Source organism: Oryctolagus cuniculus, assembly GCF_964237555.1.
Source record: "Oryctolagus cuniculus chromosome 17 unlocalized genomic scaffold, mOryCun1.1 SUPER_17_unloc_1, whole genome shotgun sequence".
In the NCBI taxonomy this organism is placed as follows: Eukaryota; Metazoa; Chordata; class Mammalia; order Lagomorpha; family Leporidae; genus Oryctolagus; species Oryctolagus cuniculus.
In genome coordinates this window covers 2434222-2459756 of record NW_027208202.1, presented here as the reverse complement: position 1 = coordinate 2459756, position 25535 = coordinate 2434222, and the positions used below count along the sequence as shown (strand labels likewise).

General features: G+C 43.1%; 1 long non-coding RNA gene and 1 pseudogene across 1 annotated transcript in view; one reads left to right on the top strand and one right to left on the bottom strand.

The window, feature by feature from the left end:
* LOC138847838 (protein LYRIC pseudogene) overlaps positions 1–25535 on the top strand; it is a 408551-nt pseudogene that overhangs the window by 242285 nt on the left and 140731 nt on the right.
* Positions 1–25535, bottom strand: part of LOC138847842 (uncharacterized) — a 43316-nt gene that overhangs the window by 14831 nt on the left and 2950 nt on the right. Inside the window, exon 3 of the long non-coding RNA XR_011385757.1 lies at positions 25347–25408. This is a non-coding gene — a long non-coding RNA (uncharacterized lncRNA). The remainder of the gene's footprint in view (positions 1–25346; positions 25409–25535) is intronic.

Genomic DNA, 25535 nt, shown 5'->3' with positions numbered 1-25535 from the left:
AAGGTCGCCCACCGCGGGAAAGCCAAGTTGCGGGACCGAGCCGCAGAAGCCCCAGTGCTCCAAGGGGAGTGCATGCCACACAGACAACAGCGGGGAGACTTGGGACGCTCAGGGCTCCGAGTCCACACATCGGCGCTGGAAGGGGAGGTGAGCTCAATAACCCGAGACATTGGTGGGGAAACGGGGGTCAGAATCTAGAGGGGGGCCGGAAAGTGCAGCAAACTCACTACCGGAAAGAAGGAAAAAAAAAAGCTTCGGGGTTTCTCTTCCCCCTAACCTTGCAAAGGTTACAAGGCTGCAAGGCTAGAATTCCCAAGAGACAAAGAGCAGGCCTGCTCTCTGGATTTACATATCAATGGGGGAGAGCTAAGGAACTGAGTCACTACAATTCAGTAGCCTAGGCAACCCAGTGGGAGTCCAGAGGAGCCAAAGACTGGAAGCTAAATACCATCAATTCTGCACAGCCGTGCCCTGCGGTGTTACTTACCCCCTGAATAAATAAAATAAATAAATAAATAAAAAGAGAGAGGTTTACCACGCATAACCTGAGGGTGTCACCTTTGCACACCCTTAACCTGGAAGAACCAGGCAGAGCTCTCAGGCCGCACCCATCTCAAGCCTCCAAGGCTCCTCCAACAGCAGGCAGTCCACTTAACACGGACACAGTATAAATAAAAAAAAAAAAAAGAAAAAAAAAACGCACAGGGACGCAAGAAAAATTAACTATGCCGAGTAACAAACACAGAAATAGAGGGAGCAAGATCAACGATGACACTATGATGCCTCCAAATAAGCAAAACACCCCAAGCCAAGAGTATGAAGATGATGAGATAGAAGATATGCAAGATACGGATTTCAAAAAATTTATGATAAGAACATTTAGAAGTTTTCAAAAGCAAATCCTTGAACTACAGAAATCCTTAATGGACAAGATTGAAAATCTCTCTTGTGAAAATGAAATTTTAAGGAAGAGTCAAAATGAAACTCAGAAACTAGTAGAACAGGAAAGTGTTATAGTGAAGAGAAATCAAAATGAAATGAAGAGCTCAATAGATCAAATGACAAACACATTAGAAAGCCTTAAAAACAGAATGGGTGAAGCAGAAGAGAGAATATCGGACTTAGAAGATAGAGCACAGGAAAACATACAGTCAAACCAAAGAAAAGAAGAGGAAATTAGAAACCTAAAAAATATTGTTGGGAATCTACAGGATACTATTAAAAAAACCAACATTCGGGTTCTAGGAGTTCCTGAAGGCATGGAGAGAGAGAAAGGATTGGAAGGCCTTTTTAGTGAGATACTAGCAGAGAACTTTCCAGGTTTGGAGAAGGACAGAGATATCCTAGTACAGGAAGCTCATAGAACCCCCAGTAAACATGACCAAAAGAGATCCTCACCACGACACGTGGTAATTAAACTTACCACAGTGAAACAGAAAGAAAAGATCCTAAAATGTGCAAGAGAGAAACGTCAGATTACTCTCAGAGGATCTCCAATCAGACTCACAGCTGACTTCTCATCAGAAACCCTACAAGCTAGGAGGGAATGGCGAGACATAGCACAGGTGCTAAGAGAGAAAAATTGCCAGCCCAGAATATTATATCCTGCCAAGCTCTCATTTGTGAATGAAGGTGAAATAAAGACCTTTCATAGCAAACAGAAATTGAAAGACTTTGTGGCCACTCATCCGGCCCTGCAAAAGATACTTAAAGATGTGCTACACTCAGAAACACAGAAACACGGCCATCAATATGAAAGAAGGGAAAGGAAGAACACCTACCAGTAAAAGAGCATGGGAAGCTCAAAGCATATACTGGAAAATATTTCCGGGAAAATGGCAGGCAAAGTCACTACGTATCAATAGTCACATTGAACATTAATGGTCTGAATTCTTCAGTTAAAAGACACCGTTTAGCTGACTGGCTCACAGAACACAACCCAACTATTTGTTGCCTACAAGAAACACATCTCTCTAACAAAGAGGCATGCAGACTGAAAGTGAAAGGTTGGAAAAAGATATTCCATGCCAACAGAAACCAAAAAAAAGCAGGTGTAGCCATATTAATATCAGACAAAATAAACTTTAATACAAAAACTGTTAAGAGAGACAAAGAGGGACACTATATAATGATTAAGGGTTCAATTCAACAGGAAGATGTAACTATTATAAATGTATATGCACCTAATTACAGGGCACCGGTCTATTTAAAAGATATGTTAAGGGACTTAAAGGGAGATTTAGATTCCAATACAATAGTACTGGGGGACTTCAATACTCCACTCTCAGAAATAGACAGATCATCCGGACAGAAGATCAACAAGGAAACAGCAGATTTAATCGACACTATTGCCCAAATGGATCTAACAGATATCTACAGAACTTTCAATCCTACATCTACAGACTTCACATTCTTCTCAGCAGCGCATGGAACCTTCTCTAGGATTGACCACATACTAGGCCATAAAGCAAGTCTCAGCAAATTTAAAAGAATTAGAATCATACCATGCAGCTTCTCAGACCACAGCGGGATGAAGCTGGAAATTAGCAACTCAGGAAACCCCAGAAAGTATGCGAACACATGGAGACTGAACAACATGCTCCTGAATGAACACTGGGTCATTCAAGAAATCAAAAGAGAAATCAAAAACTTTCTGGAAGTAAATGAAGACAACAACACAACATATCAAAACTTATGGGATACAGCAAAAGCAGTATTGAGAGGCAAATTTATAGCAATAGGTGCCTATATCAAGAAATTGGAAAGGTACCAAATAAATGAGCTTTCAGCGCACCTAAAGGACCTAGAAAAACTGCAGCAAACCAAACCCAAATCTAGTAGGAGAAGAGAAATAATTAAAACCAGAGAAGAAATTAATAGGATTGAATCCAAAAAAACATTACAAAAAATCAGCCAAGCGAGAAGCTGGTTTTTTGAAAAAATAAACAAAATTGACACCCCATTGGCCCAACTAACTAAAAAAAGAAGAGAAAAGACCCAAATCAATAAAATCAGAGATGAAAAAGGAAACGTAACAACAGACACCACAGAAATAAAAAGAATCATCAGAAATTACTACAAGGACCTGTACGCCAGCAAACAGGAAAACCTATCAGAAATGGATAGATTCCTGGACACATGCAACCTACCTAAATTGAACCATGAAGACATCGAAAACCTAAATAGACCCATAACTGAAACAGAAATTGAAACAGTAATAAAGGCCCTCCCAACAAAGAAAAGCCCAGGACCAGATGGATTCACTGCTGAATTCTACCAGACATTTAAAGAAGAACTAATCCCATTTCTTCTCAAACTATTCAGAACAATCGAAAAAGAGGGAATCCTCCCAAATTCTTTCTATGAAGCCAGCATCACCTTAATCCCTAAGCCAGAGAAAGATGCAGCACTGAAAGAAAATTACAGACCAATATCCCTGATGAACATAGACGCAAAAATCCTCAATAAAATTCTGGCCAATAGAATACAACAACACATCAGGAAAATCATCCACCCAGACCAAGTGGGATTCATCCCTGGTATGCAGGGATGGTTCAACATTCGCAAATCAATCAATGTGATTCACCACATTAACAGACTGCAGAAGAAAAACCATATGATTATCTCAATTGATGCAGAGAAAGCATTTGATAAAATTCAACACCCTTTCATGATGAAAACTCTAAGCAAATTGGGTATAGAAGGAACATTCCTCAATATAATCAAAGCAATTTATAAAAAACCCACAGCCAGCATCCTATTGAATGGGGAAAAGTTGGAAGCTTTTCCACTGAAATCTGGCACCAGGCAGGGATGCCCACTCTCACCACTGCTATTTAACATAGTTCTGGAAGTTTTAGCCAGAGCCATCAGACAAGAAAAAGAAATCAAAGGAATACAAATCAAGAAGGAAGAAGTCAAACTATCCCTCTTTGCAGACGATATGATTCTGTACTTAGAGGATCCAAAGAACTCTACTAAGAGACTATTGGAACTCATAGAGGAGTTTGGCAAAGTGGCAGGATATAAAATCAGTGCACAAAAATCAACAGCCTTTGTATACACAAGCAACGCCATGACTGAGAAAGAGCTGCTAAGGTCAATCCCATTCACAATAGCTACAAAAACAATCAAATACCTTGGAATAAACTTAACCAAGGACGTTAAAGATCTCTACGATGAAAATTACAAAACCTTAAAGAAAGAAATAGAAGAGGATACCAAAAAATGGAAAAATCTTCCATGGTCATGGGTTGGAAGAATCAACATCATCAAAATGTCCATTCTCCCAAAAGCAATTTATAGATTCAATGCAATCCCAATCAAGATACCAAAGACATTCTTCGCAGATCTAGAAAAAATGATGCTGAAATTCATATGGAGGCACAAGAGACCTCGAATAACTAAAGCAATCTTGTACAACAAAAACAAAGCCGGAGGCATCACAATACCAGACTTCAGGACATACTACAGGGCAGTTGTAATCAAAACAGCATGGTACTGGTACAGAAACAGATGGATAGACCAATGGAACAGAATTGAAACACCAGAAATCAACCCAAACATCTACAGCCAACTTATATTTGATCAAGGATCTAAAACTAATTCCTGGAGCAAGGACAGTCTATTCAATAAATGGTGCTGGGAAAACTGGATTTCCACGTGCAGAATCATGAAGCAAGACCCCTACCTTACACCTTACACAAAAATCCACTCAACGTGGATTAAAGACCTAAATCTTCGTCCTGACACCATTAAGTTATTAGAGAACATTGGAGAAACCCTTCAAGATATTGGCACAGGCAAAGAATTTCTGGAAAAGACCCGGGAGGCACAGGCAGTCAAAGCCAAAATCAACTATTGGGATTGCATCAAATTGAGAAGTTTCTGTACTGCAAAAGAAACAGTCAGGAGAGTGAAGAGACAACCGACAGAATGGGAAAAAATATTTGCAAACTATGCAACAGATAAAGGGTTAATAACCAGAATCTACAAAGAGATCAAGAAACTCCACAAAAACAAAACCAACAACCCACTTAAGAGATGGGCCAAGGACTTCAATAGACATTTTTCAAAAGAGGAAATCTGTGGGGAGCAAACCGGACTAGACTGTTACTGGAATTAAGACTTATTCTATGCATCTGCTCTCCCACAATATGGCGCTGGGAGAGAAGTAAACAGCTTCCGCACAGCTGCCTCCAGTTCAGCCAATTAACTGTAGGACTTGCTCCTGATTGGAGAGCAGCGTACTCGGCGTGTGGGCAGCCGAGTTGGGATTGGCAGAGAAGGACTATAAAGGAGGAGAGAGACGGCATGCACCAGGAACATCTATGGGGAACATCTAAGGGAACCCGTGCAGCCCCCAGAGAGCCGGCCGGCGGTGTGCCGCTCCCCTGCGGAAGTGGGGAATGCGGCCAGGGGGAACTGCCCTTCCACGGAGGTGGAAGGGATAGTAGCCAACCCGGGAAGAACCAGCAGCAAACCCGGGGAGGGCCGAGCAGACGAAAGAACAGCGCAGGGTCCTGTGTTGCTCCTCCACAAAGAGGGGGAGCGACATAATGGTGCCGTGACTCGGATAGGAAACCTAGGACGGATAGCAAACTTAGGAGGGAAGAAACGGGAAGAAACGGGAAGAATTGGGAAAATATCGGAGAGAGAGACTAGCAAACAGCCTAGGGAAAATACCGGAGAGAGAGACTAGCAAACAGCCTAGGGAAAAGCCGGACGAAAAAGGAGCCGGAAGAAGCTATTGAAAGCCTAGGCATAGACTCGGATACGGACTACGGGGGGAAGCTGGGAGAAATCTCTAAGGTCGAAAGCGAAAGTGAAAGTTAGAACAAACAGACTCAGACGCGGACTGTGGGGAGAGGCCAGAAAGTGAAAGCTAGAACAAACAGACTTGGATGCGGACTGTGGGGAGAAGCCAGGAGAAATGAGGGAGGAATATTGTTGGAGGAAAGCTGGGGGAAACATACCGGGTAGAGAAAAATGTTAGGGAAATTGAAGCCGCGGGGGGCAGGCCGAGGCGGAAACGAAAGCCACTTTGGGGTTCTCAAGTTAGCCCGGGAATAGGGGGCGAAAAGTTGAAACCAGAAGCTGAGACGTAAGCCAGATTGGGATCCGTCTGATTAGCCCGGGGAGCAAAGGACGGGAAGCCAAATCGTGGGGCGGAGACGTACGCTGGGTTGAATTCGCCAGGCTAGCCCGGGGAACTTAGATTGAATCCTAGTGGCGGAGACGCAAGCTACGCTGTGTTACTCGCGGAAGCCGCCGCGTGCAGAGAGAGCACGGGGCGTGAATAGATAGGGAACGCTGGCGTAGGCCGTGGTGCAGACGCGAAAGGGTTAAGCGTGGAGACCGCGGAGCGCGCAAAGCCGGGAAGCTGCGCAGATGAGAGAGGCGCGCGGGCTGAAGCGGCGCAGAGCCGGGAACCCGCCGGCGGGGCGAGGTGCCGGAAAGCTGCGGGGATAAGAGAAACAGAAGTTTAGAAGTAAAAGAGAAATAGGAATGTTGGCAGACAGAAGTAAAATGGGAGAAATAGAAATGCCCGGAGATAGAGAAATAGAGAAAAATAAGGCCTCCCCTCAACATGCCAATTAGAAGGCTTGGATTCGGTCTGCCCGATTAGTGAGGCGATGAGCACCTGGGCGGCTAGCCGCAGGTCACCGAAGACAGGCACGAATTAACATCAGTAAAGCTTCCCCACAATGCAACAATTAGGAGGCTTGGATTCGGTCTGCCTGATTTAAGGCGGTAAGCGCCAGCAAAGCTCGACCAGAGTATGAGCTGCAGGTCACCGAAGATAGGCACGAACCAACACTAATAAGTCTCCCCCACAATAAGGCAATGAGAAGGCTTGGATTCGGTTTGCCTGATAGGTTTTGTAAGCCCCTGCGGGCAGAGCAGAGCATGCGCTGCAGGGCACCGAACACAGGCATGCATCAGCGCCTAAAAACCTCCTCACAATGGCGAAGAGAGGACCCGGATTCGGTTTTCCTGATTGATAGGACTTGTAAGAGCCTGTGGGCAACTCTAGCAGCAGAGCAGAGTGTGTGCCGCGGGACACCGAAGACAGGCGCGTATCAACGCCAAAAATAAAAAGAAAGGGGGATCTGTGGGGAGCAAACCGGACTAGACTGTTACTGGAATTAAGACTTATTCTATGCATCTGCTCTCCCACAATATGGCGCTGGGAGAGAAGTAAACAGCTTCCGCACAGCTGCCTCCAGTTCAGCCAATTAACTGTAGGACTTGCTCCTGATTGGAGAGCAGCGTACTCGGCGTGTGGGCAGCCGAGTTGGGATTGGCAGAGAAGGACTATAAAGGAGGAGAGAGACGGCATGCACCAGGAACATCTATGGGGAACATCTAAGGGAACCCGTGCAGCCCCCAGAGAGCCGGCCGGCGGTGTGCCGCTCCCCTGCGGAAGTGGGGAATGCGGCCAGGGGGAACTGCCCTTCCACGGAGGTGGAAGGGATAGTAGCCAACCCGGGAAGAACCAGCAGCAAACCCGGGGAGGGCCGAGCAGACGAAAGAACAGCGCAGGGTCCTGTGTTGCTCCTCCACGAAGAGGGGGAGCGACAGAAATCCAAATGGCCAACAGGCACATGAAAAATGTTCAAGGTCACTAGCAATCAGGGAAATGCAAATCAAAACCACAATGAGGTTTCACCTCACCCCGGTTAGAATGGCTCACATACAGAAATCTACCAACAACAGATGCTGGCGAGGATGTGGGGAAAAAGGGACACTAACCCACTGTTGGTGGGAATGCAAACTGGTCAAGCCACTATGGAAATCAGTCTGGAGATTCCTCAGAAACCTGAATATAACCCTACCATTCGACCCAGCCATCCCACTCCTTGGAATTTACCCAAAGGAGTTTAAATTGATAAAGAAAAAAGCGGTCTGCATCCTAATGTTTATTGCAGCACAATTCACAATATCCAAGACCTGGAACCAACCTAAATGCCCATCAACGGTAGACTGGATAAAGAAATTATGGGATATGTATTCTTTAGAATACTATACCGCAGTAAGAAACAACGAAATCCAGTCATTTGCAACAAAATGGAGGAATCTGGAACACATCATGCTGAGTGAAGTAAGCCAGTCCCAAAGGGACAAATACCATATGTTCTCCCTGATCGGTGACAACTGACTCAACACCAAAAAGGAAACCTCCTGAAGTGAAATGGACACTATGAGAAACGGTGACTTGATCAGCATAGCCCTGACTGCTAATGGACAACTTAATACATTATCCCTCTTAGTAATTTTTTTTGTCTGTTCTACTTAATATGACTGGTTTAATTCTGTAATTATCACACAGTTATTCTTAAGTGTTGAAAATTAACTGAAATGTGATCCCTGTTAAACATAAGAGTGGGAATAAGAGAGGGAAGAGATGTATAATTTGGGACATGCTCGGGCTGACTTGCCCCAATTGGTAGAGTTGGAAACATACCAGGGGATTCCAATTCAATCCCATCAAGGTGGCATGTGCCAATGCCATCTCACTACTCCAAGTGATCAATTTCAGTTCACAATTGATCATAATGAAAGGACTAAGAGTCAAAGGGAGCACATAAACAAGTCTAGTATCTGCTAACACTAACCGATAGAATAAATAAAGGGGAGAGTGATCCAACATGGGAAGTGAGATACTCAGCAGACTCATAGAATGGCAGATGTCCTAAATAGCACTCTGGCCTCAGAATCAGCCCTAAAGGCACTCGGATCTGGCTGAAAAGCCCATGAGAGTATTTCAGGCATGGAAAGCCAAGACACTCTGGCAAAAGATCTCTGTGAGTGAGATCCCAGTGGAAATAACAGGTCTTCAAAGAAGGAGGTGCCTTTCTCTGAAGGGAGGAGAGAACCTCCACTTTGACTATGACCGTGTCTAAACAAGATAAGAGTCGGAGAACTCAAGGGGCTTCCATAGCCTTGGAAACTCATAACTGGTGCATAGGGAGATTACTGATGCCATAAACAGGAGTGTCAATTGGTAAAGTCAACAACAGGAGTCACTGTGCACTTACTCCTCATGTAGGATCTCTGTCCTTAACGTGCTGTACACTGAGGCTTAATGCTATAACGAGTACTCAAACAGTATATTTCACTTTGTGTTTCTATGGGGGCGCAAACGACTGAAATCTTTACTTAATGTACACTAAACTGATCTTCTGTAAAAAAAAAAAAAAAAGAAATTATCAATTCCCAACTTGACTCTCACTGGGATTAAACATGACAATAGGTCTGATCTGATTTCATCATTATTTAAAAAGAAAAATCATCTATTATTTTTCACTTTATGTTTCTGTGTGGGAGCAAACTGTTGAAATACTTACTTAAGGTATACTAAGCTGATCTTCTGTATATTAAGATAATCGAAAATGAATCTTGATGTGAATGGAAGGGGAGAGGGAGTGGGAAAGGGGAGGGTTGTGGGTGGGAGGGACGGTATGGGGGGGGAAGCCATTGTAACCCATGAGTCGTACTTTGGAAATTTATATTCATTAAATAAAAGATAAAAAAAAATAATGCAGACAATACAAGCAGATTTTTATTATCTTTCTCAGATAAACTGATGCTATAGAAATTAATTTAAGTCCAGTTACACTGGGGCTAGTGCTGAGGCACAATGAATTATGCCACTGTCTGCAGTACTAGCTTCCCATATGGGTACCAATTTGAGCCCTGGCTGCTCCACTTCCAATCTAGCTCCATGATAATGTGTTGGGGAAAGCAGTGGCAAATGGCCCAAGTACGTGGGCCCGTGCACCCACTAGGGAGACCAGCAGGAAGAAGCTCCTGGCTCTGGCCTGCCCCAGCCCCAGCTATTGCGGACATTTGGGGAGTGAACCAGCAGACGGAAGGTTCTCCCTCTCCCTCTCTCTGTAGTCCTGTCTTTCAAATAAATAAATCTTAAAAAACAAAACAGAATTGTCTTCCTTTCCGTTCTACTTCAAATTTTGTTCAGCTGCACAAGCTGAACATTAAGAATCCTAAAGATGGACTTCTTCCTCCGCTCTTTCAATTGACCTTGGCAAACACAGATTCAGATCCACCACTTGCTGGGATCTAGTACCGATAAATGCAGCCGGGAAGCCCACCCAACTCTGCTACCATGTCGCACCCAGACTGCACCTGTGCCTTGATGTGCCCATATGCATTCCAGTTCTGGAGTTGGCCCTGGCCCTGCCACACAGCACTGTCCTTGATCTTATCTCACCACGGGCTGAAGCCTGAATCCCTTTCTGGCCTACTTCCTCCCTCTTTCTTAAATGTGGTTCCTTTTCATGAACGACAGCCTAGACATCCGATTCTATACCTTACTGCACCTTCAACATTCCTGCTCCCCTAGCCCAGAACCCCACCCAGGTGGCAAGCCCCTCACCAAGTGAAATGTGATGGAATGAGGGCAGGTTTTGAGACTCACAGATGCAAGTTACACTACCAGTAATGTGACCCTGGGAAAGCTGTTTAACCAGTGTGCACCTCATTGTTAGCTCCCAGAAATCTTCAGGGAGTAGCAGATCCATTACCTCTATTACTAATGCTACCTGTCAGGTGCTGAGGTCAGCAGACTTTTCTGAATACTGGCCTGTATCATGCCTATCAAGTTCCTGGGTCTACCAGAGTTTCCAGCTACTGCTAGAGTCTGACCCCCCAATCAGACTGCCCCACTTCACACCACCTATTGAGGTCTCAACCTGCCCACTGCAAACTGCACCACCAATGATCTAACCTTGGCAGGAAGTGCTACCAGGAATTCTGCAAACCAAATCCCCCTACAGGAAGGAACTCTAAGCTTTGGCCCCGCCTTATTCTTTTTTCCTTATTTTTACAAGAAGACTTATTTTATTTATTTGAAAGGCAGAATTACAGACAGAGAGGAGAGACTGACAGAGAGAGAGAGAGAGATCTTCCATCTGCTGTTTCACACTCCAAGCAACCGCAGCGGCAGAGGCTGAGGCAGGCCAAAGCCAGGAGCCTGAAACTCCATACGGATCTCACACATGGGGGCAGAGACCCAAGCACTTGAGACATCTTCGTTGCTCTCCCAGGCATATGAGAAGGAAGATGGATCAGAAGTGGAGCAGCCGGGATTCAAACCTGCACTCACATGGAATGCCAGTGCTGCAAGTGGCAGTTTAACCTGCTCTGCTACAACTCCCTTCTCAGGGATCAGAGAAGCGTTGAAATTCGGAATAAAAAGAAACTGAAGACAAGTGATAAGATTCCTCAGCTGTCAGTATTCCTTTACTGAATCCAGTTTACATAAATTAACAAGACTTCCTGCTTTCTCTAGACTTTGAGGATCAGTTTTACTATTTAACACACTAAGAGTGGTCCAAAGTAAAATTTCACAACAAAGTTCATGTCCCTGTGGTTCAAGAACTCCTTATCAGAAAAGGTATGTTAACATTTCCAACCTTTCTCTTCTAATCCATAGTTAGGAAATATTTCAAAAGGAACATAATCAAAATAAGCCACCAAATTATCAAATCCAAACCCAAAAAAAACGCACACAAGTACTAACAAGCAGAATCCCATTTAAAGTGACAAAGCACTGGAAGAGTTAGCAGAATCACAACCACCAACTACTGTAGCCCCATGCAGCAAACAGCAGGGTTACAAGCCCCCATTTTCTCTATTAATCAATGGGTAAAATCTACTCTGATGAAGTCCTCTAAACATTATAAACTGTACATAATAAGTACTCTACATGCTACAGAACAAATTCCTTGAGTAACTCATGTCATCTTCTCCTGGTTTTTCATAATCCTTTTCCTTACTGGGTCAGAATCCTGCCTTTATTTTAAAACATACTTATTTTTCATTGATTCTTCCTTTTGTGGTTGGTGGGGTAACAATGGTGGTGCAATCAAGCTTTGATCAAAGCAGGCAGTAGCAGGCGCACTGTCTATAAAGAACTTAAAAACCATACTGTAATCTGCAATAGTGGAATCTACTAATATCACCATACCTCAACACTCCTGAGCAGTGTCTGGCAAATTCTCTCTCCTTTTCTACTACCACCTGCCCTGGGTGAGATAGTCTTGTCTTTTAATAAATAACTTTCTCGGCCGGCGCCGCGGCTCACCAGGCTAATCCTCCGCCTTGCGGTGCCGGCACACTGGGTTCTAGTCCCGGTCGGGGCGCTGGATTCTGTCCCAGTTGCCCCTCTTCCAGGCCAGCTCTCTGCTGTGGCCAGGGAGTGCAGTGGAGGATGGCCCAAGTGCTTGGGCCCTGCACCCCATGGGAGACCAGGAGAAGTACCTGGCTCCTGCCATCGGATCAGCGCGGTGCACCGGCCGCAGCGCACCAGCCGCGGCGGCCACTGGAGGGTGAACCAACGGCAAAGGAAGACCTTTCTCTCTGTCTCTCTCTCTCTCACTGTCCACTCTGCCTGTCAATAAATAAATAAGTAAATAAAAAAATTTAATAAATAAATAAATAACTTTCTCCTCCAAGTTCCCAGCCTTTTAATGAGTGAAACAACGTTAGAGATTGCAAAGCATGTTGTAAGCAATAGTATAACTTTAGAAAAAGCAGATACAATGTTTGTTCCAACCAAAATTCCTATATTTCAAAGAAAAGTTCTATGCTTAAAGAGTAAATAATTAACCAACCACTTAACACTGTTTTCTGGTGTTCGTAATAATTTTTCAAAAATCCATTGTCTTGCATTACTCGGGCGAGTCTCCACTTGGCACTCTCACCATGGAACAGGACTGAGAACCTGCCTGATACAAAGCAGACTGTCAGCATTCGGGCTGCAGGGGCACAGCGCTGATGAAGAAGCAGACCTGCAGAGCTTTCTCTGACTTGGAGATGATGGCTCTGAAAAAACTCTCCTCAGAGTAAAGGAAACTGGAGAGGAAATCACACTCTGAAAGCAAGTAACTGTGCAAGACCACAATCAAGCGTTCATCCAAACAGTGTTGATCAGAGTCTTGTGAATATTCCTGTCTCTTTTCTAAACCTTAGTCAGGATGAGTTTCACTTAGATATTATAATCTTCTCTGTGAATGTATTTATAGAAGGCAGATTGGCTCTGTTTTTTTTTTTTTTAATTAGATTTATCCTGTTCGGTGCCACAGGGCTGAGCTCTTCCCTGGTCTAATGAATGCAAAGCACTTGGGTGCCACCATGAGAAGCAATATAAAAAATCCTACATGTGCAGATTCAGTTTTTAAGCAATAAATTGGATTAGGATAAGAAATTTTTTTTTTTTTTTGCTTTTCCCAGCAAGACGTGTTCCCTGCAGCAACGTGCTCCGTGTAATGCCACCAATTTTATAGAACCCAGGCAGGCATTTTACAGTAGCACTGCAATCACTCCAAGTATCTTGAAGGAAAAAAATCCTTTTGGAACTTGTTGATAAAGGGACTTTATGATCTTCAATTCACCTTTAAAGTATGTATGCCAACTATGATCTTCTTTAATGATCTTCAACTCGCATTTAAAGTAAGTAGTGCCAAGAAGCCCACACAAGCCTTTTAAATGAGCTAATGATAGGTAGGCAGTTCTCGGATTTGTTTTATTTTTGCTAAGACATTTCATTTTTTAAAGGGATGCAAGCCTTTTATTTGAAATTTCAGGTCAATGTGAGATTTAGGACCGAGAGTCTGAGCTGTAGTGTACAGGACTGCCTGGAATCAAGAGTGCCATGGAGCCATCCTCAAACAGAACTGAATACAAGGGGAGTTTTACTAACTTTATAAACTTGCACATACCTTTCTTCTCCAGGTCTCTGTTAACCAGGGCAATTGCACCAACCGTATTATGATGATCAAATGAGATAAAACATACTGGAATTTTTCAACCGATTAAAATATAACAGCTAACATTCACGGAGAGTGCACTATATACCATTTATCTGCACAGTCATCCTATGACACAGGACTTAAACTTTTATTACTTTTTCATCAACATGGAAACAGGTTGCACTACCAAGAAGCAGAGCTAGGATTCAAGTTGACCAATTATCAATGCCTGAATCCAATTTCCTGGCCAGTACCAGACCCAGCCTCAGGAACTGGCAACCACTTCTTTGCCAAACATTTACCCCTGAAAGGGGTTCTTCCCCATACCCTGCTTACTGAGACAATCTCCTGCTTCCTGTCCTCTGGCCTTTCATCCAGGTAACTTCCAACCATGACACAGAGTTCAGGGGGGTCCCTTCTGGTAGAGGACACACAAAAGCATTGTGCACCTGTCTTGTTTGGTGATGCGGTGCGAGGCATGGAGAGAGGAAGGTTCCAAGTCAATGAAATCTGAGACCGGAACATAGGGGTTTATAATCCAGTTCACTGAGTTGTCCCACTCTGCTCAACAAAGTTCTGTTTTTTCATGTTTTAGTTATGCTGAGATATTCAGAAGGAAAACAGGTGGAAAGTAATGCTTAAAATGGCTGTCTGGGGGCCGGCGCTGTGGTGCAGTGGGTTAAAGCCCTAGCCTGCAGTGCTGGCATCTCATATGGGCACCGGTTTGAGACCCAGTTGCTACTCTTCCAATCTGGCTCTTTGCTGTGGCCTGGGAGAGCAGTGGAAGATGGCCCAAGGCCTTAGACCCCTCCACATGCATGGGAGACCTAGAGGAGTCTCTGGGCTCCGGATGGGCTCAGCTCTGGTCATTGTGTTCATCTGGGGAGTGAACCAGCAGAATGGAAGACCTCTCTCTCTCTCTGGCTCTACCTCTCTCTGTAGCTCTTTCTTTCAAATAAATAAAATAATTCTTTAAAAAGATGGCTCTCTGCTTAGTCTATATTTATTCAATGGCTGTACTGTGTTGAGCACTACAAAAACATTTAAGAGTTATGTCACTTTGAAGAGTGAAGTCTGGCTCACATAAACAAATCTACCAACAACAGATGCTGGCAAGGATGTGGGGAAAAAGGGACACTAACCCACTGTTGGTGGGAATGCAAACTGGTCAAGCCACTATGGAAGTCATTCTGGAGATTCCTCAGAAACCTGAAGATAACCCTACCATTCGACCCAGCCATCCCACTCCTTGGAATTTACCCAAAGGAATTTAAATTGGCAAACAAAAAAGCGGTCTGCACCCTAATGTTTATTGCAGTTCAATTCACAATAGCCAAGACCTGGCACCAACGTAAATGCCCATCAACGGTAGACTGGATAAAGAAATTATGGGATATGTACTCTTTAGAATACTATTCTGCAGTAAGAAACAACAAAATCCAGTCATTTGCAACAAAATGGAGGAATCTGGAACACATCATGCTGAGTGAAATAAGCCAGTCCCAAAGGGACAAATACCATATGTTCTCCCTGATCGGTGACAACTGACTCAACACCAAAAAGGAAACCTGTTGAAGTGAAATGGACACTATGAGAAACGGTGACTTGATCAGCATAGCCCTGACTGTTAATGAACAACTTAATACATTATCCCTCTTAGTAGTCTTTTTGTCTGTTCTACTTAATATGACTGGTTTAATTCTGTAATTATCACACAGTTATTCTTAAGTGTTGAAAATTAACTGAAATGTGATCCCTGTTAAACATAAGAGTGGGAATAAGAGAGGGAAGAGATGTATAATTTGGGACATGCTCAAGCTGACTTGCCCCAAATGGTAGAGTTAGAAACATACCAGGGGATTCCAATTCAATCCCATCAAGGTGGCATGTACCAATGCCATCTCACTAGTAGTCCAAGTGATCAATTTCAGTTCACAATTGATCATAATGAAAGGACTAAGAGTCAAAGGGAGCACATAAACAAGTCTAGTACCTGCTAATACTAACCGATAGAATAAATAAAGGGGAGAGTGATCCAACATGGGAAGCGAGATACTCAGCAGACTCAGAATGGCAGATGTCCTAAACAGCACTCTGACCTCAGAATCAGCCCTAAAGGCATTCCGATCTGGCTGAAAAGTCCATGAGAGTATTTCAGGCATGGAAAGCCAAGACACTCTGGCAAAAAAAAAAAAAAAAAAAAAACCAACAACAACACCTAAATGAAAGATCTCTGTGAGTGAGATCCCAGTGGAAAGAACAGGTCTTCAAAGAAGGAGGTGCCTTTCTCTGAAGGGAGGAGAGAACCTCCACTTTGACTATGACCTTGTCTAAACAAGATAAGAGTCGGAGAACTCAAGGGGCTTCCATAGCCTTGGAAACTCATGACTGGAGCATAGGGAGATTACTGATGTCATAAACAGGAGTGTCAATTTGTAAAGTCAACAACAGGAGTCACTGTGCACTTACTCCTCATGTAGGATTTCTGTCCTTAATGTGCTGTACATTGAGATTTAATGCTATAACGAGTACTCAAACAGTATATTTCACTTTGTGTTTCAGTGTGTGCGCAAACTGTTGAAATCTTTACTTAATGTATACTAAACTGATCTTCTGTAAAAAAAAAAAAAGAAGAAGAAATTATCAATTCCCAACTAGACTCTCACTGGGATTAAACATGACAACAGGTCTGATCTGATTTCATCATCATTTAAAAAATCATCTATTATTTTTCACTTTATGTTTCTGTGTGGGAGCAAACTGTTGAAGTCTTTACTTAATGTATGCTAAACTGATCTTCTGTGTATAAAGAGAATCAAAAATGAATCTTGATGTGAATGGAAGTGGAGAGGGAGTGGGAAAGGGGAGGGTTGCGGGTGGGAGGGACGTTATGTGGGGGAAGCCATTGTAATCCATAAGCTGTACTTTGGAAATTTATATTCATTAAATAAAAGTTAAAAAAAAAGAAGAGTGAAGTCTTACAAATGGATAATTAAAATGACACCCAGGAGAGGTGGATGTATGGGCCTAGTGGTTAAGACACAGGGTTGGGATGCCTGCTTCCCATATCAGAGTGTCTGGATTTGAGTCCCGGGTCCCAATTCCAGCTTCTTGCTAACACACAGCCTGGGAAGCAGCAGGTGATGGCTCTCAAGTGGTTGTGTCTCTGCCACCCTCACGGGAGGGCCGGATTGAGTTCCCACCACCGTGGGCATCTGGGAATGAACCCGTAGGTGGGAGATCTGTCTCTCTGCTTCCCAAATTAAAAAAGTACACCCGGGAAGAGGCAGTGGGTACGACGGTATCATCGTGTCTGGCCCAGTTGGGCTGGCTGGGTGAGAGTTAGGGATTATTTTCAGAGAAGAAAATGACGTGTGCAGATCTGTGAGCTTCTAATTAACTCAATGTTCTAATAAAAGTGAAGAACAGGATTTCATGTTCATGTGAATTCTTATAACTTAGCAGGGACGCATTGTGCAGAATCTGTGACCTGTTTCCCCCTTCATCTGCAGGTTAAAGGGTTGTGGAAACCTTCCCAGATCTTTGTCTCAGAGGCGATGCTGGCAGAGCAGAGCTCGGTGACGACTCAGGAGCAGAGGGACTGCCCTACACACAGAGCCGACTCAAATGTGATTCTGCCCTCTGCAGCTCAGAGCAAGCTGTCATGAACAGGAAACAGGTTCCATGGGTCTGTAGACACAAAGTTGCCCACTTCACAAGTAACAATACGGAAATCAATGATGATGCTACCTAAGGAAGGATCTTAGATTTCAGAACACTGTGTGCAGGAAAAGGATCTGATAATGACCTTACTCACGATGACTGTAATAAACATCTTTATCAAATAATACAAAAATTTTGCCATCTGAAATTAATTTTAATAAGAGAAATAAAAGATTCTACAGAGAATGACTAAAACTAATGACCCAAGGTCAATCACGCAGATGACACAATCAGCCTTTATTACTCTGTAATGAAACTCCTTTATGGAGTTGATTCTTCTATTAAGAAAATAAACCCTTTCATTGCCTCTTGTCATAAAATATATCTCAACCTCCAGGAAAAACACAGTATTGTTGTGAAGGCAAAAAGAGAAAATAAGAAAGGTCAGGTTTTTATTTTAGAAAATATTTGCATAGTAATTGAATCCTGACTGATTTAGAATGCATCACTCAGCTGCTCACCAGGTACCTGAAGCCAGAAATCTGTCTAGGAAAGCCAAATACAATGTCTTAGGGACTGAGACAGGGAATGAAAAGCAGCAAGCTTATAATCAAGGTTATAATTTCAGTAAATGTCTACATCAATAATGACTAATAGAATGGAATACTAGAACATCAGATATCAACAACTGAGCATAAAAGGAAGTTCCTTTCAAGAGGGAGATTTGAAAGAGCTTTGAAAACAGTTGTTCGGTATTTAAATATGTTCTTTTTTACTATTAAGAAATTTATTTACTTGAAAGGCAGAGTTAGAATGAGAAAGAGAGAGAGAGAGAGAGGCCTTCCATTCACTGGTTTACTCCCCCAAAGGGCCACAACAGCCTGAGCTGGGCTGGTACAAAATCAGGAGCTTCTTCTGTGTCTCCCACATGGGTGCAGGGTCCCAAGCACTTGGCCCATCTTCCACTGCTTTCCCAGGCCATCAGCACAGAGAAGGATTGGAAGTGGAGCAGCTGAGACCCAAATCGGCATCCATATGGTATGCTAGCATTATAGTTGGCAGCTTTACCTGCCACACCAAAGACGGGCCCCCATATGTTCATTCTTAACTCTGTTTAATTTCAACTTGGATTCAGGATAAATAACAATTTTTATAATGTTTGATTCAACTATGTTTTTGTATGAAAATGAGATGTGAAATTTTTAAAATGTAATTAAAGAATTCTTTATGCATACTTACTCTCAGATTTTGATAAGGAAGACCACTACATCATCCTTATAAACTGCCCGCTCTGCCCCTTCCTTACTCTCCTACTCCCAGGTAGTAAGTCTATGACAAGTGGTTTTTAAAATTAATGTAGAGAAAAATACAATGAAAGGAATCCAAGAAATCCCCTGCTAAGTTTATTTTCGATGGACCAGAATTAGCTAGAGTATCAACTCAGTTGCTGTGCTTGCATTTTAAATGGGGATTTCTCACTCCTTTTGAGGACCTCAGCTTATTTCTCAATGAAGATTCTAGGTAAGCATAACCTAGCAGCAGGTTCTCTTAGATTAGGAGGGTACATGGAAGATGTCCCTGAACTGAGGTCCCCTAAGCTAGCAACAGGACAACCCACAAATGAAAGTAATAACGGCTGGAGTGGGAGTGTGGTGCTATGGTTAGGACACTGCTCAGAGACCCACGTCCCATAACGCAGTGCCTGCGTTCACACTGTGGCTGGTTCCTGATTCTAACTTCCTGCTAATGGGCACCCCGGGTGGCAGTGATAGTGGGCCCCTGCTACTCACACTGGAGACCTGGATTGAGTTACTGGCTCTTGGTTTCAGCTCGGCCCAGCCCCAGCTGTTGCAGGCATCAGGGAGTGAACCAGTAAATAGTGGCTCTCTCTGTCTGTGTATCTCTCTTTGTGTGGCTCCCTTCCTGTCTCTCTGCCTTTCAAAAGTGATGAGTTACTGTGATTCTGGTGGTGTATCTCTTATGAAAAGCTCACCTTGGCAGCCCAAGATGGCTGAACAGGGGAACGGTGTGTGATTCTGCCAAGGGGAAGATGGAAGAAAAGCAGAGGGAATGCATTCACAGGGGGGAGTTGGGGAGAAGTTTGCAGTGGAAATTCTAAAGAAGGAAGAGGGATGCCGTGGAGCAGCATGGAACAGTGCACGTGTAGCAGTGAGCGGGGATGCCACACACAACTCCCACAGCCAGGGGCTGGAGCAGACACCAGCTTCTGAGAACAAGGCCCCGGGGCTAAACGGCCAAGGCAGAGCACCCGCAGGCAGCTGGCTCTGGGAGCATCTCTGCTCTCTCCGTGGGCAGTGCGGGCTTGTGGGGCCAGGAGGGATCCTCTGCACCCCGTGACTGGGGTAGCCTTGCGCACTGTGACCGTGGGAATTCTGGGACTGCACGATAGGGTGTGCAGTGTAGCTGGGTGTCTGGTGTCAGAGGCTCGAACCCTCTGACTGCCTGGAGCAGGTCGTTGCTGATTCTGTGGTCACACGGAGTCTACACAGACCCTTCCTGTGGTTCATGCACCAGCATGGGTGAGGGCGGCACCCACTGTGGGCTGACTGTGGGTATGGTCCACCAGGTGTGACCATACCCCCCCCATGCCCACAACAGATGAGATCCACCGCAGTGAAATTAAGCCAGAAATTAACAACTGAGAATCTCTAGAAAATATGTAAACACATGGAGACTGAACAGCATGATCCTCAATGACCAGTGGGTCACAGAAAACATCAAAAGGGAAATCAAAAGATTCCTGGAAACAAAAGAAGATGACAATACAACATAGCAAAACTTATGGTATACAGCAAAAACAGCGTCAAGCAGGAAGTTTATACCAGTTAGTGCCTACATAAAGACATCAAATAAATGAACTATCAAGGCATCCCAACGACCTTGAAAAGCAATAACTAAAACAAAAATTAGTAGGAGGAAAGAAATAATTAAAGTTAGAGAAGAAAACAATTTTGGAAAAACACAAAAGATCAGTGAAATTATGAGCTGTATTTTTTTAAAATTGATACACGGTTGGCCCAACTAACCAAACAAAAGGGAGAAATCCCACATTAATAAATGAAAAAGTACACACATGTGAGAACAATGAAACAACAGAAATTATTACAAACAGCTATAAATGAACAAATTGGAAAACCTAGAAGAAATGGATAGATTCCTGGATACATCATATTAAGAAACTGAAGATTCAAAGTGTTATGATTATCTCAACAGATGCAAATAAAGTATTTGATAAAATACAACATCCTTTCATTAAAAAAAAAACCTCAGGTAAATTGGGTATAGCAGGAACACTTCTCAACACAATCAAGGCAACATATGACAAGCCCACAACCAGCATCAGATTGAATGAGGCCTGAGTGGGGCTGCTCTGAAGTCAGGAACTTCCTCCAGGCTTCCCACGTAGGGAGAGGGGCCCAAGCTAGCAACAGGACAACCACAAATAAAAGTAATAAAGGCTGGAGTGGGAGTGTGATGCTATGGTTAAGACATTGCTCAGACACCCACATCCCATAATGCAGTGCCTGGGTTCACACTGTGGCTCCACTCCTGATTGTAACTTCCTGCTAAGACCAGGTGAAGCCACCACCATGCAGTGCCAACATCCCCCATGAGCACTGGCTCAAGTCCTGGCTGCTCCACTTCCAATCCTGCTCTCTGCTATAACCTGGGTAAGCAGTGGGAGATGGTGCAAGTCCTTGGGCTGCTAAACCCACATGGGAGATCCAAAAGAAGCTCCTTGCTTCAGATCAGCACAGCTCCAGCCACTGTGACCATTTGGGGTATGAACCAGTAGATGGAAGACCACTCCCACCACCGCCGCCTCTGCCTCTCTGTAACTCTGCCTTTCAAATAAATAAATAATTTAAAAAAACCACAAATTCAGAGGTAGTGCAATACCAGATTTCAAGACATACTACAGCATAGTAATAATCAAAAGAGCCTGGTACTGGCACATAAATAGGCATGCAGACAAATGTAATAGAATACAAGCCCTAGAAATCAATTCACACATCTCTAACCAACTAATCTTTTTCAAAGCAGCTAAAATGAAGCCCTGGAGAAAGAATAGTTTCTTGAATAAAGAATGTTGGGGAAACTGGAACTCCATGTGCAGAAGTATGAAACAAGATCCTACCTTACGCCTTACACAAAATCAATTCGAAATATGTCAAGGATCTAAATCTATGAACTGATTTCATAAATTTCAAGAGAAGAACATCAGGGAAATTCTGTAAGATGTGAGCATGGGCAAAGACTTCTTGGAAAAGACCTGAGAAGCACAGACAATCAAAGCAAATAAACAGACTCACGGGATTACATCAAACTAAGAATCTTCTGCTCTGCAAAGGAAACACTCAGCAAAGAGGCAAAAGGAGACAGAATGGGAGAAAATATTTGCAAACTATGCAACTGATAAAGAATTCATACCCAGAACCTATGAAGAGCTCAAGGAACTCAACAACAACGAAACAAACAATGCGGTTAAGAAATGGGCACAGGATTTTAACAGACATTTTTCAAAAGAGGAAATTCAAATGTCAAACAGACACATCAAAAAATGCTCAGGATCACTAGCCATCAGGGAAATGCAAATCAAAACCACAACGGGGTTTTACCTCATCCCAGTTAGAATGGCTGTCACAACGAAATCATTAAACAATAAATGCTGGTGAGGGTGTGGGGATAAAAGGTTCCCTAATCTAGTGTTGGTGGGAATGTAAACTAGTACAGCCACTGTGGAAGACAGTATGGAGATACTTCAGAAAGTTAAAAACAGATCTACCATACAACCCAGCCATCTCACTCCTGGGCATTTACCCAAACGAAATGAAAGCAGCACATAAAGACTCATCTGTACTTCATTGTTTACTGCAGGTCAACTCCAAATAGCTAAGATATGCAATCACCCCAGATGTTCATCAACCGACGACTGGACAACTAAAATATAGTATCTATACACTATGGAATACTACCCGCCCATAAAAAAGAATGAAATCCTGTTTTTTGTAACACAATCGATGCAAATGGAAACTATTATGCTCAGGAAATATGCCAGTCTCAATATGACAAATAACAAACAGTTTCCCTGATCTCTTGTAACTAATAAAGTATAAAACAATAATATGTATGAGCAAAATTGACATTCTGAGATTCCATTACTGTTTACAGCCTTGGTCTCTACCACTGAGGAACAGTTTTTTTTTTTCCCTTGTATTAGCTGAATTCTTTACTTAGTAGAAGGTTAAATTTAAGATTATAAAATAGACTGAAAGTATGTCACTGTAAAAATTAAAAGAATAAGAAAGGAAAGAGAAGTGAGGGTGGGAACACTGGCAGGAGGGGGCGTAGAGTGGGAAGCATCACTACACCTATGAATCTGTAAATATGAAATACATGAAATTTGTTCACCTTATATAAATAAAAGAGTGAAAAAAACTAAAAGCTAACCTTGACAATTGCACAACTCTGCCAAATAGTAATGAATGCCGTCACCCACTGCACTACTTGGGGCTGATTTGGTTGATCAGTTATTTATTTTATGTTCTTCTTTAGTCTCATCAGAGAACAGAAGTTAAGAGTGGAGGGGTCAGGTGAGAAGTCTCTGGAGGTGACTGAAATGGATGCACCTGAAGACCACAGTGCTGCCCACTCCGAGGAGGGTAGCTGCCAGCTGCCTTTCTATGGTCTGCCTCCCGCCGAAAATACTTGCAGCTTTCCGGGGGGACTGGGAGAAGAGAGAGCAGTGGGGGAAGAAAGGACTCTACAAGATGAGCTTCCAAATCCACAGCTGGTTGAACAGACACTTTAGAAAGGACACACAACTGGCTAACAAACAGAGGCTTCACAGATGAGAGCTGAGAGTGACGGGAAACTTAGAAGCAAAAGTGAAAAATAATGGACACTATGAAGCATGGGTAAGTGTGTGTCAATTCACACCCAGATGTTGGGAGAGTAAGTTATGACAATCTTTGAGCAGTACAACTTAATCTCACAGACTGTACTACAAACATACCAGTTAACTCAGCAACATTATTTCTAGGAAGTACCCCTACATGCACGCTTAACCAAGTGCACAAAAAGCCACGTGTACACCAGAGTTTAACGTGGCAGTTTTGCTATGATTTAATAAAAAACTGAATTTACTAAAATGTCCATTCAAACAATGGAAGCCTGTTGGAATAAGGTAGATGTATAAGTGGTGGCACAGTCACACAGAAACACCATGTATTTAAATAGGAAATAACAGTGCAGAGTACTACACACACAGTGATGCCACTGTTATAAAATGATGGAATGAGATTGTCAAGAAATAATTTAAAGCAAATTTCTCAAGGTGACTACCCTAGCACGTATGATCACAGGGATCTGACATCACATTATACACTTCCAAATTTACCTAACTTTTTAACATTTTATATTTATAATCTTCATAATGGTATAGTAGTTTAAAATTTGTGAATGAAAATTCTTATTTCTATAATTTCTCACTCATCAAATGTGTGGTTTCAAACAATTATGATGATGAGTTTTAAATACCACTGAGCTGCTAAACAGTGATATGAATGTTCTGTGGCTACAGGAGACATGTCTGTGATGACAAAGACGTCTGCAGGAGGAACCTCAGTGGCGCAGTTCACAGCGGACCAACAGGCACCCCGAGACCAACCATAAGCAATTACCCACAACTGCAGTTAGTTCTAATCTGAAACAAGTGCAGTGCATGTATTCTATGCTGTTACCTTCAGAAATTTTGATGTAAGTTCGTTGTCGGCTATTAATGAGACTTTCAGTCACTGCACTGCACTGATATACTTGGGAGCTGAGTTTCCTTATTATCAGGGGGAGAACATGCAAATGACTCATAATGTCTACAACAAGTTAAAGAAAATTTGCAGGAAATCTATCAAGAAAAACAATAAACTAGTGAAATAGCTGGAAGAGATGTTTGTGGAAATTTATTCTCACAATGATTTTAATACTGGTGTTCCCCATGTCAAGGTGCCATGATTCGTCATTCTCCTATCAACTGAATCTTTTTAAAACCCTTGGAATATGAAGCTTGAGTTCTCATTTCTTACATGTAAAACACATCAGATATTCCATGAAGTACATGCCTTGACCAATCCCTGTAACTAACAGCTCAATGAAGATTCGATCTTCCTAAGTGTCTTCTAATAACATTCTTACGTATTCTGAGAGTCAAGATATGAATTTACAATCAGGCTATGTAAACTAAACAGGACTTCGGCAGGGAACAGAAATTACACATCAAGTACACACATACCAAAAAGTAAACAGTACAAAGAGATGAACTTTACTGTAATTATTTCTAGAAAGAGAAAATGATCAGCATGTCTATTTCTCAAGGGGGGAAGAGATCTCCCTGTTGGCCCGAGTGCAAGAATGCACAACGCATTACCAGCACAGGATAGGTCCTGGAAGGTGCTGAGAATGGCCACAGTGTCTGTTCCTGAAATGCATTCCTGCCCTGAAGCCTGGGGGACAGCAAGTGACCGTTCCCCCACCTCCTGCAGGTCACCCTGTGATATGCTGCATTCCGTTCACATTCTACAGTCAGCACCCACATTCTATCAGGCCCTCCAGACTTCACCCCCTTTAAAGATAACACAAGGTTCTGCAGGTTGGGCAAATAAAAACACTCAAGAAAGTATATGTAACAGCTCCACCTAAGACCACTAATGATACAACGAAGTCCCTTCTCTCGTCCCCCAAATGACAGCAGTGGGATGTACACAGTCTAAAACAGAAGAGCGAGAGGTGCAGCATTGCGAGCTCAGCTCAGTGGCTGGGCTCCGCGTGGGAGCACCTGCCACACACCATCAGGAATGCCTAAGCAACGAACAATCTCACAGCATTACTTACCCTCCCTTGATGTAGTCAAGGAAAGAAACTTCCGTTTCTACCAAGAAGGAGAGTAACGTTACCTGGAAAAGAAACCCAGAATTAGCTCTAGCAGAACTAACTGTAACCCTGAAAGGACTTTTTTCCCCTAAATGACAGAGAAAACTCTACTTCCTAGCATTTGGAAAAAGCACTATATACATGATAGTT